Raw genomic sequence first — 18387 nt, forward strand, 5'->3', positions numbered from 1 at the left:
GTATCGGAGTGCCGGAGCAGAAGAGAGCAAGTCACTTTTCTGTGCAGCCTGGGGCCAGGAGCAGAGGATCGAAAAGGGAATAAGTGGAGATGGATGGCCGCCACACGGCATTGACTCTGACTCTGTGTCGGCGGCTTGACCTTTCCCATGGCAGAGCTTCCCGGTGCCACCTCTCGGTAAGCGTTCTGCACCGGGAATCCCACAGCAATCTGCAGGTGGGGGAAACGAGGCGTTCAGTACCTCCAGCTGCCTGGGGTTTGTGTGTACCGTCAAAGTCACGCTCTGCGGTCTCATTCGAACGGGAGCTGTATGTAAATAGCTTGCCGTAACCGCGTCTGGGCCGCAGCTCTTATTCATCGATATTTTAATTGCTCCGGGATGGCCCGCTCGGAATAACGACGGCGCCTTTGAAGCAGAGCAGTTCTGTCGCCGTGGAATCCCTAATGCGTCCGTGGCGCTCGATCAGTCCGTTCACGCCAGTTCGCGTCCCGGCCTGATGTTGGATGTTTTATTAATGCTCGCAAAGCACTAGCCCCTCCTCCAGCGGTCTCACGATCCCCGATCGTAAACACCCGGCAGTACGAACCCCACGGGCCCCCTTCCGAACAGGACAGTAGCTACACGCCAAATGCCGGTCGTTTAAAGTGGTGCCATCGGCAAATGAGACTACCGACCGGCATCACACTGCAAGAGACCGGTTTGGGATCGAACGCCTCTATGGGGCTCGTTCCCTTCTGCAAACAGGCCGTTCGGTGGAATCATGACCCGTATGCTGTCCAGACAGCGGCTCACATGCAGCCCTTGACGTGGATGAATACCTCTGGGATGCCTCGGCTGGAAAAATGCACATGAGCCAAGAGGAAATCTGTCTGCAACCACATTTCAACCACTTTGGTGACCGCTAGTCAGTTTGGTCAGAAACACCTAGATTCCAGTTACAGAGAATGAGCGGGTCGCTTCCGAGAAGAGAGTGGAGGTTTCATAGTCACGTGACCTGGGAAATGGTAGAAAGGAGTCTTTCTGGAAGCGTGTTCTCAGGAGTGGTGCCCGATTAACTGTGAACCTGCTTAGTGTCACATGATGTGGGAAGTGACTATCGTGACAGATGAGGGGGCCTCTCTGTCAGTTCCGCACGCCCAGGCTCTCTGTGTATGTCTGCCCCCACCCAGTTCACCTGCAGCTTCTCCCGCCTGTGTTCCTCGCACAGGTGAGTGGCCAGCCTGCCCTGAACTGCGTCTGGACGGAGAACCGCATGCGCAAGCAGGGTCCTGATGGTAAACTCGGCTCCCCTCGTGCACATCTGCACCGCGCATGCGTTTGTGGCTGTGATCCAAGACGTAACGGGCCCGTATGGCAGATGGGGCCGCCGTGCATCCCCGGAGAGCTGGGAAATGGCGTGACGAGCATCACAATCTGTGCTTAATGTGTTTAAATGTCGGAGCGAGTGTCGAATTCATCAGGTGAACATTTGTGAAAAGGGGGGTAGTTCACTGTGAGCGAGGGGAGCTTTGGATAAATGCAGGTTTATGTCGTTAAGTTGTACTGCTCTGTTGTGTTAGATGGCTGAACGTGTGATGTTTCTGCTCGCCCGCTCTGTCGCTGCTGGTAGGAGTCTTGTCTCCACCTTAGAAAGAAAGATGACAGGCGTAAAGTAATGTCCCCCAGCTCTGACTGACTGGGCCGGCGGGTTTTTCCGGTCGTGCCGAACGGACGGCCTAATTTGATGGATCAGGTGACAGAACTCGGAGGCGCCAGTCATGCCCGCACAGCAGAGGAGAGCTCCAGATGACTTTGAAAGGTGAGTCTCCGGACCAGGGCGTAGGATGCACCTCTACCTCTTCCGACTCGGGTAACGTGGTTTAACTTGATTAGCGATGGCACCAGGTTCATAACCAACCGTGCTCTGCAGTCTGGATTAATGCTCTCAGTAGATCTCGCTGTGATCAGGCCCAGCTGCTCCCGGGACGGTACTGGCACGTGAAATCACATTTATAAGCATTTACCTAGGCAGTCATGTCCTGAAAGTACAAAGCAAAGCCTGTTTTTATTGTCTGTAAGACGAAGCACTTCAATTTGGCTGCAGCGTCAGCACTGGAAGCTGTGCGGACTTGAGCAGGTCAGCGATTACCGTCTTCCGCTGCCTCCCACTGCCTCCTGTCTCGTAAAGCTGTGACAGTGATCTGAAATTTACCGGGCTGAGGGTACACTCAGGTTTATAAGACCGGCACATCCTTTGTTGGTGGGAAAGATGTGAGTGAATGAAATCTGTGAGTCCCGGCATTCGCTTCGGGGTGGGGAAGCAGGATGGACAATTGTCAGCTACAGGGCAGCGGCGCTCCACTGAACACCCATGACGGTTTATGGTCCTCTACTCCCACTTTTTTCAGTCAGCCTGAAGATGAGGACCTGGGGGGGGTGGGGGGGGTTGCTTGCGGTTCCTCTGCGATTAACATCAGCTGCATCTCACATTAACCCTGTTGGGCCAGTGAGCAAAAGTGCTGAGATTGCAGTGTGGAGATGCGGGCTGTGATGCATTTCTTGGGGGAAGGGGGGTGGGGCCCCATACAATGTGGTCAGTTTTCAGTGGGGGGGTTGTGCTTTGGGGAGGGGGTAGATCTGATGGTTGTGTGTGTCTGTTTATTTCGGGCTATAGAAAGTGACAATTTTAATACACCCCTAGCCCCCATGTCTCAAAATCTAACCCTTTTGGTCAAGGATGAAGGGAGGAGGTTGGATCAACTCGGGTAGAGCTGGATGTTATGGTCTATTTTGTCAAAAGCAGCTGTCAGGTCAAGGAGGATGAGTAGAGAAGGGGAACCAGTATCTGCTGTCATCAGAAGATCATCGGTGACCCTGACCAGGGCGGAAACCGGACTGAAACAACAGTTTTTTCCAGAACTTTAGAGAGACATGGAAGATTGGAGATGGGCCTATAGTTAGAGAGAACTTTAGAATCCATGGTGGGTTTTTTTCAGTAGAGGTCTGATGACAGTAGTTTTTAATGTAGAAGGAATATTGGCCAGCCAGAAGGGAGTGGTTTATGATCCTGGCGACGAGCGGAGAGACGGCAGAGATGTTGACCTTTAGAGCTGTTGCCGGTGGAATAGAACCTGGAGCGTGCAGCCTTCAGAGCTTCTGCATACGTCCTCTCGTGTTCCCTGTAAGCCTGTTTTGTGGACAGGTTCAGAGGAGAGAAATTTAAGATCCAGGGCCAGGGCATCCGGATCTGTCGTTTTAGTTTCATGGGGGGGGCGAAGTTTAAAATGACAAAGTCAAGTGTGTGACCCCTGGAATGTGTGGGGGCATCAACATGTTGAACAACGTGAAAACGAGTCCTCCGATGTCACACGTGCGTTTCTCGAAACACAGGATCCGTGACTGAGGAGCAGAGTTTGAGGATCAGTCTCCGCTTCTGCGGCCACGAGGGGGCCGACGGAAAGTTCTACGGCTCTTGACGTCCGCCCCGATATTGTCCAGCCGGTGGAGCTGAAGCCCATCCGTGTTTTTGCCTCTGAGCTAATGGACTGTGAAATGAAGAGACACAATCCAGAGCCGTGAGGATCGCAGAGGCAGCTGGGTCGGGGCACCGAGGAGGTTCTGTCTGTCGCCTTGCCGCTCATTTATTACCCGACGTGGACTGATTTTTCCAGGGCTGGATATTTAAGCAGAGTCTCTCCAGCTCGTCATGAGCCCCTGGGACCCGAACCTGCAGCCAGAGGTTTGCGCCGACGGCTCCCCCTCCGGTGTAGTGGTTCGATGTCCGGCACACACGCCGAACCGTGTGCTTGAGCAGTTAACGGAATATCGATCCCCCGCGTGTGTTTAGTGACAGAGGCTCACAAGGGTGTGAATGTGCTTCCGTGGTGAGAATAATTAACGGTGGTAATTTGGACACTTAATGGAAGGGGAAATGAAACATTTAAATGTACATTGTCCCTTCACTTAATTGCTGATTCAAGAAGGGAAAACAAGGACTGAGATTCAGCGCATTGAAGCGCCGGTAAATGATACGCGGGACTATAATCGTGCTGCCGTGCCATCGACGCGCGCGTAAATGACGTACCGTGTGACGGGAGCCCCTTGGGGGGGGGGGGGGGGGGGGGGCGGATGTAGTTTACCCAGGGCTTTCTCTGGCTATAGGCAGATAATAGGCAGCTACTTTGCAGAGGAAGTAAAATGATCATTAGTCATTTAGTGGGGGGACTCCCAAATAAAGCTTTGCCAAAGGCCCTTGATCCCGCTTTGCCTGATTGTGACACGGGCAGCCTGCGTCCACAGGAACCCGAGAGGGAGTTCTTTGGCATCCGACCCGCTCCACTGTCCCGCATCATGCAAAGTCATCAGTGGCAGCAGGGAGCCGGAATACTTTTATGCAGGAAGTGACGGTGAGGGCAGCCTGTCGTGATGCATCGCTGTGGGGGGGACGTGAGAGCCGGGCAGCATCCGGTGATGTGGTTGGGGGAAAATAAAAGCAGCGAGTCACGGGTGACATGCCAGAAATGCATGAAGGGCGTCGCTTATTCGCAGGTAGGAATAGTCAGCAGTGGCCGTATGGTGGGATGGAGATCACACTGCGTGCCTCACAGCATATTTATCCTCCTCTAATAGCAGTGCCACTGCAGTTGGCTGCCCCCTACTGGTGGTCTCCTCCCATGTAGCGATGACCCGTTGTTTACATAACAGTTGAACAGTGTGTGACAGATGTGGGGTTTTTAAATTCTCAGGAGCACTGCTGACTTCCTGTAAACAGAGGAGAGAGAGGGAAGCATAAGGGGCCGGTAAAGACGTGGAAGTCGAGTATGAGTCGAGAAGGTGATGTTGGGCAACCCCCCCCCCTAAACAATTCACACATCGATTTGTGGAGAGCGGCATTCCAAGCCAAGAGCATACTGCTATACTTTTCTGTCTGTTCCCGTGCAGGTCTGTGTGCCTGCAGATAATGGAACAGAATGGTGGAATGTTTACAGCCTTCTAAAACCTTAATGTGGTTTTAAGTGACGGGTTGGCGTGTTCTGGACACTGGCTGGGAGAAGGGTGCCCTCGCTATGTCAGCTGAGAGGGGTGGAGGGGGTGTTTGAGAAATGGGGCCTATTAGGAAATTTAAGAAATGAGTCGTACTGCTCACAGGTAAAAACGTGAATGTGTAAGTAAATGATTTCATAAGTCTGTCTTCAGAACTGTAATGTCTGTCCTGTCAGGAATGTAGCACTGAGTTCAGGAAGAACATTATTTTACTTCCCTGTGTATGTGGGTGAGATGACAGTGAAGCTTTACTTGTGAGAATGCTGAGCCTGGGTTATGGGCGTGGCTTTTTTGGTATAATGGTAGAGTGAAGGTGATCGAAGGGTTTGCGGTGATGTGTGTGGTGCAGCATGTATCTCTTTTCATCGTGTGTGAGATGGATGCAATTTGGTGTGTGACAGATGAAAATGGAACACGGCGTGCCCTGCTGACCTGGAATGGAGGTGCTAAGGGTCTGCTGCGTAACAGGAAGAGGACTCGAAGCTGGAGAAGTGGTGACGTGCAGCACCGTCGTCTTGACGGGAGGAGGTGACGAGCGGCACGGATCTGCTGGCTGATGGAACGCAGGGGAGAATGAGTGCGTGTTTCTCATGTAGGAAATGTCCTGTCACTGATCGGAGAACAAACATTTTTACCGTGAGGGGTCACGTGACGCTAATGGCTGACTAGCTCTGCTCATCTGTGTGTCCCATCCACCTATTTGCCCTTCAGTCAGTCCCCTTGCCACTTACCTGTTTGCAATTACACACGAATTTGCCGCTCGTCCTTTTATTCCTCCCGATGGCTGCTAATCAGCGCAGACCTTGCCCAGCTCTTTTTCCCTTTCTCCCCAATTTCCAGCCAGCCATCAACCGTGCCCACAGCCGGTCCGAAACGTCTTCTCGCCCTCCATCGACTTCCGTGACCGGCAGGCTGTGGTGCGCAAAGTCCAGGACCTTGGCTTTGAAGGTGGGAGAATTTTCTTCTTTCAAGACTTCAGCGCCAAGCACCCAGGAAGGCGACGGGGTCTTTCTCCTTTCCCTGCACGTCTGAAGCTGTCTTTCGAATGCCAGCAGGTCGTGTCTGCTACTCCGGAGGATGCGAACGCTGCCATGGATCATTTCCAGTCTCTTGGGAGTCTTCCTGAATAATTTTTCCGCTGTCCTTTTATTATTTTTTATTTATTTCTCTGTGATCGCTGTGGGTCTTGTAATGTACTGTTTGGACTGGATGCTTTTGTGTACTTTGCACCTGCTTCTATTTTTTGTTAATTGGATGTGTGCTGTATTGTTGGACATGACTTCCATTTGCCAGTTTTTCCTGCTCTGTACATGGGGCCTGTTTTATGTCACTGTTACTCAGAATTGGCTGGGGGATGCATGTTCTGGACCTGGCTGCAGTCCTGTACTTTGTTTTATTGTCCTTAATGTTACTGCTATGTTGTCAGGCCGGAGCATGGGTCTGGGGGATTTTTGTGTGTGGGAAGGGGGTTTTCTTCCCTCAGTTATGTGTTGAACCAATTGTTGTGGGAAGACTATGCACTGATGATGGCCAGATTGATTTAAAATGGATGTTAATGTCAGCCCCAGCTTGGCAAATGTGGGAAGATGCTCTGTGTTGAGTCCAGTGACCGTCCTCCTCAGGGAGCCACATGATTGTTCAGACCTTGGCTGGATGTGACTGGCAGGAGGCAATATCCTGTTTGTCGATGGGAGTTCTTTTAAGGTGGATCCTGAGTGGAGAATGGTCTGCAGAAGAAATGATGTAGACAGACATTGATGTAAGTACAGAAGATTTGGGATCCGAAAATGAAGTTATAAAGTTCTGGGGTGAGTGAGTACCTACCTACCTACCTACCTACCTACCTACCTACCTACCTACCTACCTACCTACCTACCTACCTACCTACCTACCTACCTACCTACCTACCTACCTACCTACCTACCTACCTACCTACCTACCTACCTACCTACCTACCTACCTACCTACCTACCTACCTACCTACCTACCTACCTACCTACCTACCTACCTACCTACCTACCTACCTACCTACCTACCTACCTACCTACCTACCTACCTACCTACCTACCTACCTACCTACCTACCTACCTACCTACCTACCCTACCTACCTACCTACCTACCTACCTACCTACCTACCTACCTACCTACCTACCTACCTACCTACCTACCTACCTACCTACCTACCTACCTACCTACCTACCTACCTACCTACCTACCTACCTACCTACCTACCTACCTACCTACCTACCTACCTACCTACCTACCTACCTACCTACCTACCTACCTACCTACCTACCTACCTACCTACCTACCTACCTACCTACCTACCTACCTACCTACCTACCTACCTACCTACCTACCTACCTACCTACCTACCTACCTACCTACCTACCTACCTACCTACCTACCTACCTACCTACCTACCTACCTACCTACCTACCTACCTACCTACCTACCTACCTACCTACCTACCTACCTACCTACCTACCTACCTACCTACCTACCTACCTACCTACCTACCTACCTACCTACCTACCTACCTACCTACCTACCTACCTACCTACCTACCTACCTACCTACCTACCTACCTACCTACCTACCTACCTACCTACCTACCTACCTACCTACCTACCTACCTACCTACCTACCTACCTACCTACCTACCTACCTACCTACCTACCTACCTACCTACCTACCTACCTACCTACCTACCTACCTACCTACCTACCTACCTACCTACCTACCTACCTACCTACCTACCTACCTACCTACCTACCTACCTACCTACCTACCTACCTACCTACCTACCTACCTACCTACCTACCTACCTACCTACCTACCTACCTACCTACCTACCTACCTACCTACCTACCTACCTACCTACCTACCTACCTACCTACCTACCTACCTACCTACCTACCTACCTACCTACCTACCTACCTACCTACCTACCTACCTACCTACCTACCTACCTACCTACCTACCTACCTACCTACCTACCTACCTACCTACCTACCTACCTACCTACCTACCTACCTACCTACCTACCTACCTACCTACCTACCTACCTACCTACCTACCTACCTACCTACCTACCTACCTACCTACCTACCTACCTACCTACCTACCTACCTACCTACCTACCTACCTACCTACCTACCTACCTACCTACCTACCTACCTACCTACCTACCTACCTACCTACCTACCTACCTACCTACCTACCTACCTACCTACCTACCTACCTACCTACCTACCTACCTACCTACCTACCTACCTACCTACCTACCTACCTACCTACCTACCTACCTACCTACCTACCTACCTACCTACCTACCTACCTACCTACCTACCTACCTACCTACCTACCTACCTACCTACCTACCTACCTACCTACCTACCTACCTACCTACCTACCTACCTACCTACCTACCTACCTACCTACCTACCTACCTACCTACCTACCTACCTACCTACCTACCTACCTACCTACCTACCTACCTACCTACCTACCTACCTACCTACCTACCTACCTACCTACCTACCTACCTACCTACCTACCTACCTACCTACCTACCTACCTACCTACCTACCTACCTACCTACCTACCTACCTACCTACCTACCTACCTACCTACCTACCTACCTACCTACCTACCTACCTACCTACCTAACCTACCTACCTAACCTACCTACCTACCTACCTACCTACCTACCTACCTACCTACCTACCCTTTTGTATGACATTTCTCCTAAACATCCAACTTACTTACTGCTTCATAGTTTTTTTTTTTTTTTTTTCCCTTCTATTTTTCTTTATATTGTATATCTGTACCTATCTTCCAGGCCACAGTTATACATAAGAAACATGTTCTTAATCTGTGTTGCCTGGTTACATAAAGATAAATAAGAAATAAACCTACCTTTCCTTACTGAGTATTCATATGGGTGTGTGCATTTTATGTCTCAATACTCCTTATTAAAAAAAAAAACCACACACCTTACAAACTGTCCCTTTCCTACCCCATTCAGTTAACTGTGGTGATAGGACAGGACAGCACCTTTCATCACAAAACTAACAGGAACTTCACATTCTAACATAACAGTGTTCATCTACAGAAGTTGTTCCTGGTCCTCACAAAATCCACATCACACATACATACATGACAAATCCATATGACATGATACAACAAGGGTACATCATGGCCTTGGGACCTCACACCCCAACAGACAGCAGCAGTATCATTACTGGGGGTTACAGTGCACAGTTGGCTGCAAGAACAACCACGATACATTTATTTTATATAGCGCATTATCACAACATTACATTGGGAAGAAATAATCGGGGAGGTCCACACAACCAGATGTAAGGGGGCGGGTCATACTTGGAAGATGATGCAGGCAAGACGACGAGCTGGATGCAGGGACATCACGTGGAGCATGGTGTGCTGGACATCTCCAGGCAGCATCCCCCGGGAGGAGTAGGGGAAATAAAATGTGCAATTAGTCAAAGTAGGAGAGACTATAGGCAGTTCTAACACTTAGGTGAGTGCGATATAAAGTATGACGCGCGCGCTATGGCATGGGGAGCCCCTGAAATGTCAGCGCTCCAATTCCACGAGCGGTCGTGAGGCTAGAGCGACAGCACTGACGGTTCAGTTTATCCAAAGCCGATAGCGCAGCTCTACACCTCACACTACAGGTCTGACTGGGAGTGAAGAGTTAGCTAGGGCTAAAACTAGTGTCCCTATAGTCTAAACAGCTGTGTTTTTAGTCTAGATTTGAATATTGAGAGTGAGCCTGAAACCCGCACATCCACAGCGGAGGAGCTCGATAGGAGAAAGCTCTGCGGCCGGCCGTGGTTCTTTCTCCCCTAGGTACTGACAGAGATCCTGTGCCTTCAGAACAAAGCATGCATGGAGGGTTGTATGAGGTCAGCGGGTCACTATTCTGGTGCCAGGCCTTTCGGTGCTTTATGGGTCGATAGCGGTATTTTATAGTCAGTCCGAGACTAGGGAGGATGAGACAGGTGTAATGCAGTCAAATTTTTTAGCGTTACGACTCTGCCTGCCACATTCTGTGCCAACTGAAGTTCGCGTATCGATCCAGACGGGCAACCCGATAGAAGGCATTACAGTAGTACGGTCTGAAACTTACAAAGGCATGTATTAATTTTTCTGCAGCGTGGAGTGCGAGCATCAAAACGTACATCTGAATCGACACCGCCACAACATTTCTAACCACCGTGTTAGGTTGTGTAGGAAGGCTACTGAATTTTTTGCAGCGTGAGAGTACTGCCACGTTACACAGCGATAGGTTTTACCCATAATCCACGTCAGCTATTTCGGCCTCCTCCTCGTAGCCAGCAGAGCGCGGTGAACCAGGAGGCGGGTAGGTCGACAGACGACTGGGGGAAATCCGGGGACACCCGTCCGATCCACCTCGGCTGCTGGCGTGGTGATGAGCCCTGACGCACTGCGCCGGGTCCTACGTGTTACCCAGAATGCACGTTAGCACAGGACATGCAGAATGCAGCCACGACGATTTACTGATGCAATAATGGGAGTGGGTGCCAGCGAACGACTCCCACGCTCATTAGGGAACCACGGGACACACATTTACCAGAGCGAAACCAGACCATTTATAAACCGATTGATCAGTGGTGAACAATGGCCCCCTGCTCTGGGGTCACACATCCACTGCGAGGTCATTTACGGCAGACAAACAGATCACGGGGGGGGGGTGCGCGAGGTCAGAGGGTGGGGGCTTTCAGATTGCTGTGCGTTTAATACAAAACCTTAACGATACAAATACACAGTAAAGGGACGATGTCACGTCGCATCCGGATCCAGCCGGTTTACAGACTGGATTTCCAGAAGCTTCTTCACGCTGTTACTGGGCCCCATTTCTGAGTCAAGCATTTACGATACCGACGATGCTCGATCGATGGATCGTCAAAACTGACATTTCATCCAGATGGCCCGGAGAGCGGTGGGCATTGAGCATTGTTCAAGACGTCGTTCATCCTGGACAGAAAGACAGGAGAATGGGGCTGAATCCAACACCCACCTGGAGCCTGAAGCCAGGGACAGCCCTTCGCATGGATGCTCTTAATGCCCCTGAAAGTCACACCTGTATCCCAGGGAGGGAGACACACCTAAACACGGTAACAGAGCCATGCTTGGGGGGGCGATTTAAATCCCGGCCAGACGACGCAAAAGTCACACGGCGAGTGACCGACCGCTGACAGCCGAATGCCGCAGACACCTCTACGCGGCGAGAGAATTAATGACTTTTCTAATTTTACTCGCTTTTTTTATTAGCTCGTCCTTGGAGGAAAAAATAAACCCATTTTGTGGACACCGGCTGATGAGGTAAGACTCAGTCACCCGACATCTGCGAGCTCCGAGCCCAGGCGCGGGGGGGGGGGGGGGGGGGTCATCCTATCAACTCAGGTCTGTAGACAGAACGATGGAAATGAGAAACTGTTCATCTTTACTAGCCGTTTTTCCTCACACTATTCTTTGCAAACGCGGGGTCACATAGCTGCCAGACCAATGGGGCTTAGCAGCCTCACACGAGCCCACCCTGATTGGGTGAGGATGTCCCACGCCATGTGCTTAGGAAACATCACCAAGCATACATCACAGTCCATCCCAGTGTTCCTCCCGAAACATGCCTCGGCACCTACTCCGACCAGTCTGGAGAGCCTCAGGCCCCTCTCAGCCTTGTTTGGCCACTGGGGGTGGGGGTATCGGGTATGGCTGGTTTACGTCGCGGCAGACGGGGGACACGATAAAGCCCCCCCCCGCACACACGTTCTATTAGTGGAGAGCGTTTATCATAAGGCCATTCATCTTCTTGGAATCCACGTCGCGATGACATAAACAAGCAGACGGCTGTTGGCAGAGAGCAGCGCGGTGGCGAGGGCCTGCCTTTCATGCCGCTGACACATGCTGTGAGGCTACGCGCTAAAGGGAGGCAGGCCCCCGAGCGCGGTACACAGGTCACCTCAGCAGGCGCACCTCCACGCATCGCAAATGTACGCACCCTGCCACGAGGGTTTTCCTAAAGGGGCCCAGTGAGATTGAGGCAGATCTGGCACTGGGAAATGGCCAAGTGCAACGGCCGCAGTTGGGGCCGGGTTAGGCCAGCCAATCACGTCAGAGGTCCAGAGGATGGTTTATAACTGGGCCGGCACACCTCGTCTTTGTGCCTCCTCTGGATCCTGCGCAATTATCCACAAGTGTTTTTAGTTTGTGTCTGCCCTCCCACCCCTGCTGCCTGAGTGTCCAGGCTGAAAGGATTAACAGGAAAAACCCCCACCGACATCAGCTAGTAACTGACAGCAATTCTGCAACGGTCGTTCAACTTCCATTATGATTATTAGCGATTTGACTTTGGAAAAAGAGACGGAACAAAAAATAAAAATAAAAACAGCTTTTGGAGTCCATGCTCGCACCCAAATCCCTGTTCATCCCCATCCTGCGACACCGAGGATGGCAGTGGGGGGGGCACAGACCCACGAGGATTCGGCTCACAGGATGCACTCTCGCAAAACCTTATAAACACCCCGTGGAATGATGGCACCGTTACGGGTCACTTCCTGGCTCGGTCGTGGCGATCTGGGTGGGGCCCCGGAATCCGCGGTGAATGAGAAGCTGCGCGATATCGGGGCCTCGCGGAAGCCTATTACACACAGCCGAGGTCCTGGCAGCTGCATCGATTTGTGTGGGACGCCACGATGTCACCGAATGAACTACAGAGCCAGGGCAAGACGGTATCATTGGCTCATTACGATTCACCTGGTGAAAGCTGCAGATTGACAGGGGGGGGCGACCTGGGCAGATGTGAGCCTGGCTATCAAAAGAACACCCCTGTGCTTAAACCGCAAGGCTTTAAATTACAATGAACATGGGGAGTACTCCATTACTGGGTGAGGATTTCCACGTTCCTCCCAAAGGTATGAAGGGGCAGCCATCATTCAGATGACGGACCTGCCAAAGGTCCGCAAGTGGCCCAAAGGATGCGGAAAAGGTGGCAAAGGAGGCGGCAGGACCCGCGGCCGAGTAAAAGGTCACCGGTGCCTGATGGTATGGAACCCAGACTGTGAGAGTGGGAGTGGAGATTGGGAGACAGAGAATGGAAGGGGCGACTGGGAGGGGAGACTGTATGGGGCGACTGGGAGGGGAGACTGGGAGGGGAGACTGTATGGGGAGACTGTATGGGGAGACTGGGAGAGGAGACTGTATGGGGCGACTGGGAGAGGAGACTGTATGGGGCGACTGGGAGGGGAGACTGTATGGGGCGACTGGGAGGGGAGACTGGGAGGGGAGACTGTATGGGGAGACTGTATGGGGAGACTGTATGGGGAGACTGTATGGGGAGACTGTATGGGGAGACTGGGAGAGGAGACTGTATGGGGCGACTGGGAGAGGAGACTGTATGGGGCGACTGGGAGAGGAGACTGTATGGGGCGACTGGGAGAGGAGACTGTATGGGGCGACTGGGAGAGGAGACTGTATGGGGCGACTGGGAGAGGAGACTGTATGGGGCGACTGGGAGAGGAGACTGTATGGGGCGACTGGGAGAGGAGACTGTATGGGGCGACTGGGAGAGGAGACTGTATGGGGCGACTGGGAGAGGAGACTGTATGGGGCGACTGGGAGAGGAGACTGTATGGGGCGACTGGGAGAGGAGACTGTATGGGGCGACTGGGAGAGGAGACTGTATGGGGCGACTGTATGGGGCGACTAAGGGGAGACTGGGAGAGGAGACTGTAAGGGGAGACCGGGAGAGGAGACTGTAAGGGGAGACCGGGAGAGGAGTCTGTAAGGGGAGACCGGGAGAGGAGACTGTAAGGGGAGACCGGGAGAGGAGACCGGGAGGCTGGCAAAGGTAGCGACGGAGGCAGCACGACCTGCGGCCGAGTAAAAGTTCACCGGGACTCAGAAGATGAACCAGTGCCCGATGGTATCGAACCCAGTGGCCATGGTGGGATGTCAGAGCCATCACCATTTCTTACTGGGATTGCAGCCTGGAGCCAAAACGGGAAAGCAGCTCAAACAGGAATCCTCAGATTGACAGAGGCACGGTACAAGTCCACAGAGTCTACCGGGGTGGGACCGCAAAGCCGAGGCACGAACGTTTATGATTCACGGCATCCTCCCTCCCATCCTGGTTTCGACTCGTCATATGTAGAGAAAACTACAAACTAAAAAACAAACAAAACATGCAGCACCTTTGGGACTCAGACAGACATAAAATAATTCCCAGTAGGAACACAAACGCTCAAAGATAAACCAGAGGACCCAAATTAGCTCTTAAAAATGACACATCCTTCTCATAAACAAAGCTTTACGGTCTGCCGTGAGCGACATGAGCGGGAGGAGCGCCGCTCGACTACAGGCTGAATTCTTCAGTTATGAAAGCAGGCATCGATCCGGCAATCTGAAAAAAGGAGGAACATGGCTGGATCTGAGGACAGAAATAGCCCCATACGCAGTGAACAGAACGATGACACGGTCACCTGACAAGCTGCTGGCGAATGGGACGGATCACTGTCACACAGGCTCGAGGCACCTCGAGGCTGCCTGGTCTGAACCGCCACTTGGCGAAAGCCTTGCCCAATCTGTCATTGATCTGTGCGGCGTACACACTGACGACCGGGGGCGCTCTCCACCATGTGCTGGGCTGAGACGTGACGTCTGGCTCTTTGCGGTACGGAAAAAGCGGCACCTACGCGAATCAAAAAGGCAGAGATTTGTTCTGCTGTAAATCACAACGCAGATTAAGACAACTGCTAAACACAACAATGTGGGGGGCTGTGATTGGCTGGCATGTTGAGCTATTACGGTTTCACAGAGGAAAAAAAAAGACATGCTTCCCCATAAAGCTAGAACGCTTTATATTTACCAGAGGCTTCTGTCCACGGAGATGCATACGGCAGGCGACACATCACGGGCACACTGCTGACAAGGGGCCGACTTAAGTACGAGTGCAGCAAGGCAGAGCTTCCGATGATGCGGTAGTAGCGAGTGACAGTTAGCATAGGCGCTACGCGACGCAGCCATCGGAAAGCAAGGGCAACCTGGGCACCTACAGAAGCTGTTAAGGGAACGTGACCCCCATGAGCAAACGACACGTCTCAGAACATACCGATCCAGCCCCAGCTGGGTGTAAAGTTGGTGACTACGCAAAAATGAGGGGGCGTCGGATATTCTGAAAAATGGCAGGAGGGAGCGAGACCATAACTCAGATATGACGTCTACTTAAGAAAAAGGAGACAATTTTACAGCCCGGAGCGGAAAATACATCCGCGGCTCCTGTCGATATGGACTCCTGTTCGAATTTACGCTGGAAAGTCAGTTTGGGCCCGGGGCAGTGATTTAGGTGCTCGGCGCTTAAAGTGCGTTTCTGTGTATCGCCTAACGCTCGTAAACACGGAGCGCAAAGACCTTAACGATCTGCCGCTACCACGCTGACTCAGCACGGGACTCGGGGAGGACATTACTACAGCAGAACGGGGACTTTCACAGATGGAGATGCACGGTCATTTGGGGGGAGGGAGGGGGCATTTGGATGTCTAGGACAAAAATGAGAGAGATATTAAAAGCAATTAAAACAACATTTCTTTTTTTTGAAAGGTAAAGAACGTGCTCTGCTTTGTTGGAGTTACTTATTCCTAAAGTCAAATATGTAGCGGAGCTAAGCTCCATTTAGACAACGCAGAGAATTAGCACTACGCCTGATGGGTAATTCGTGATTAATTCGTGATTGAGAGGGAAACACAAACACCATTCAGGCCCCGCCTAATAAACCGATCAATAGCCGTAATGTCCTGCTCCTTTCTCTGTGCTGGGAGCATAAAAAGCAGATTTAAGGACTACGTTGAAACACCGGGACACAGCAATGCACCCTGGGTAAAAACAAACATCTCGGACGGGTGATTAAGCCTTGTCAGCAGAGTAAGGATGAGCTAAGCGCAGGGTAAACAAGTGTATGTTTCAGGGGAGGCTCCAAAAGAGGAGGAGGATTAGCTAATCGATACATCACCGGCGTTACCCAAACAGACCGGTGGGACTCAAGAGAGTTTTAGGGAGAAAATGTCATATCATCACGAGTCTCTCTTCAGGACGAGAAATCTGTTGGGATGTGGGATCAAGCTCGCGGTGTATGCTGGGATGGGTAGCGAGGACAGTCACTGTAAAACAAATGAACAAATTAGCGCATAAATTATCAGGAAGAGACACAGCACACTCACCTTTCCCGCTACCCTGCTCTGAGATTGACTGCATGCTGCTTTACTGTCATCGGTATCGAGACTGTGACCAGGAGGTCCCTGCTTAACCCCTGAGGCAGACCAGGCCACATATCCCAGGAGAGACTCCTGAGAAGGCGGCACACACACAGAGCTCAGGAGAGACTCCTGAGAAGGCGGCGCACACGCAGGGCTCAGGAGAGACTCCTGAGAAGGCGGCACACACGCAGGGCTCAGGAGAGACTCCTGAGAAGGCGGCACACACGCAGAGCGCAGGAGAGACTCCTGAGAAGGCGGCACACACGCAGAGCGCAGGAGAGACTCCTGAGAAGGCGACACACACGCAGAGCGCAGGAGAGACTCCTGAGAAGGCGGCACACACGCAGGGCTCAGGAGAGACTCCTGAGAAGGCGGCGCACACACACAGGGCGCAGGAGAGACTCCTGAGAAGGCGGCACACACACAGGGCGCAGGAGAGACTCCTGAGAAGGCGGCACACACACAGGGCGCAGGAGAGACTCCTGAGAAGGCGGCACACACACAGAGCCCAGGAGAGACTCCTGAGAAGGCGGCACACACGCAGAGCGCAGGAGAGGCCACAAGATGGTTTGTTCAAAACAGTGAACAAACCAGTCTCGGAGCTGCGACTGTCTCCCATATAACACTGCAGCGCACTCTGGTGTCCGGCTGGTAAATCTACAGCCACTGGAAGATTCACAGTACAGGAAACGTGTGTGTGTGTGTGTGTGTGTGTGGTGGGGGGGGGGAGGGGGTGTAGGGAAGCAGGAGAGAGATGTCCACCTTGCCCTCTATGTAGATTTCTCGTTGGGATCGCCTGCCGGTCCATTTTCACGCTGCACCCGCTCATCAGCCACACCACCAGCCATACGCTTAAACTTCTGACTCCTGCTGGAGGAGGTTGCTGTGGTACCTTCCGGCGCCAGGCGGTGAAATTTAGCCCCACCCACAGCACACATCACACCTCCCGGGGGGCACACCTAGTCACTTTGCCCTCACCTTCAGATGTCCTGTCGCACTCCTGCTTTTCTTACCTGATCTAATACTTGTCTTAAGGACCGTCTAAAGGGAATCAAGGGGGGTTCCTCCAGACTCAGAACTTCTTACCAGGCAGATACTCGGACCTCACGGACCCGTTTGGAGACAAACAGGCCCGTTTGAGGGAGCCATCAATTTCTGTGAGGCCCCGTTTTCCCATTTATCTGTCACACTCACCCCTCATCCGCAGCCCAGCTGCTCCCCCCCCCCCCCCCAGCTTTAACCGCATTGACGCATCCTGTGAGGACAACAGCGGAATAACAATGAGGGACAGTGACCTTTTCAAACATGGAACCTCACGCCGGCAGCGCTGGGCGCCAGAAGATGGGATTTCTATTTAAACACTGCACCCCCCCACCCCCGGCAGCCAGGTCACATGATTTCAGACTAAGAAGCCGATAGGATAGAGGCTCAAATTTAATGTCGTGATACAAGCCCCATGCATTTGCCTACATTCCAGCTGGGGTGATTTTAAAGCAGGATTTGTAAACTGCTCCTCGCTATGGCAATCTGTAGGCCACACCCACAATGTGTGGTGCAATGTAGAGCCCTATCAGTGACTATCACATGGAAGCCTCTGGATACTGGGGCTGGGGGGGCTGTTGAGCCACAGGATAGTCTGTTATTTTTTCCCATACTTGCGTGAAATAGCGTGAAGACGTCAGCTGGGGACTCTGGGACAGCTGCAACTCTTCTGTATTCCTGACCGCATCCAGCGTCGTCGTCTTGCTTGATCACAGGAGAATTAATCCCAGAAAACACCCCCCCACACGCCTGTCAAGGACAGCACCCCCCCCCCCAGACAGAGCCCCACTGCACAGCACACACGTAAAAAAAAAATCAATACTGAATCCTGCTCGTTTGTGGAAGAATCTTTCAGAAACTCGTGCCTGCAGAAGCATATTTATTAGGCATGTGCATCTCCACCACAGAGGCGATGCCATGCACATCTCCATGCTTCGCCAACGATAGGATACATTAAACATAAAGCAATTACCATTGCAATATTGTGTTCAAATTCACCCCTATCGCGGTGCAGTGTGATTCAAC

At 52.1% G+C, this 18387-nt stretch overlaps 2 long non-coding RNA genes across 3 annotated transcripts; one reads left to right on the forward strand and one right to left on the reverse strand.

Moving 5' to 3' along the window:
- Window positions 1-865: 865 nt before the first annotated feature.
- Window positions 866-6002, forward strand: LOC125707340 (uncharacterized). Of its 2 annotated transcripts, none has more exons than XR_007382261.1 (3): window positions 866-1798; window positions 5424-5599; window positions 5863-6002. It is a non-coding gene; the product is annotated as an uncharacterized LOC125707340 (long non-coding RNA). The 2 variants fall into 2 exon arrangements; XR_007382260.1 differs by lacking the exon at window positions 866-1798 and adding an exon at window positions 3093-3718.
- Window positions 5462-9592, reverse strand: LOC125707341 (uncharacterized). The gene is made up of 3 exons (XR_007382262.1): window positions 9407-9592; window positions 5754-6749; window positions 5462-5575 (listed from the first exon to the last, which is right to left on the reverse strand). It is a non-coding gene; the product is annotated as an uncharacterized LOC125707341 (long non-coding RNA).
- Window positions 9593-18387: the final 8795 nt, after the last annotated feature.

The sequence above is a fragment of the Brienomyrus brachyistius genome, chromosome 14 (assembly GCF_023856365.1).
Source record: "Brienomyrus brachyistius isolate T26 chromosome 14, BBRACH_0.4, whole genome shotgun sequence".
NCBI classification, from domain to species: Eukaryota; Metazoa; Chordata; class Actinopteri; order Osteoglossiformes; family Mormyridae; genus Brienomyrus; species Brienomyrus brachyistius.